Raw genomic sequence first — 359 nt, 5'->3', positions numbered from 1 at the left:
GATGGTGATCTATCTTCAGACAGCCAAGGAGGAAAAGAGCATATGTTGATTTTTTTATCCCACAACGTTACTAAATTTGTTCACAGCTCTAATAGTTTTTTATAGTCTTTGGGTTTTTCCAAATAAAAGAACCTATCATCTGCAAACAAAGATAATTGGATTTCTTCCTTTCCAATTTGGATGCCCTTAATTTCTTTCTTTCTGTCTTTCTTCTTGTCTGCTTCAGCTAGGACTTTCAGTACTTTGTTGAATAACAGCAATGAAAGTGGGCATCTTTGTCATGTTCTGGATCTTAGAGAAGACTCAATTTTTCCCCCATTCAGTATGATACTAGCTGTGGGTCTGTCATATATTGCTTT

Source organism: Nomascus leucogenys, chromosome 10 (genome assembly GCF_006542625.1).
Source record: "Nomascus leucogenys isolate Asia chromosome 10, Asia_NLE_v1, whole genome shotgun sequence".
Lineage (NCBI taxonomy): Eukaryota > Metazoa > Chordata > Mammalia > Primates > Hylobatidae > Nomascus > Nomascus leucogenys.
This window is presented reverse-complemented; position numbering follows the sequence as displayed.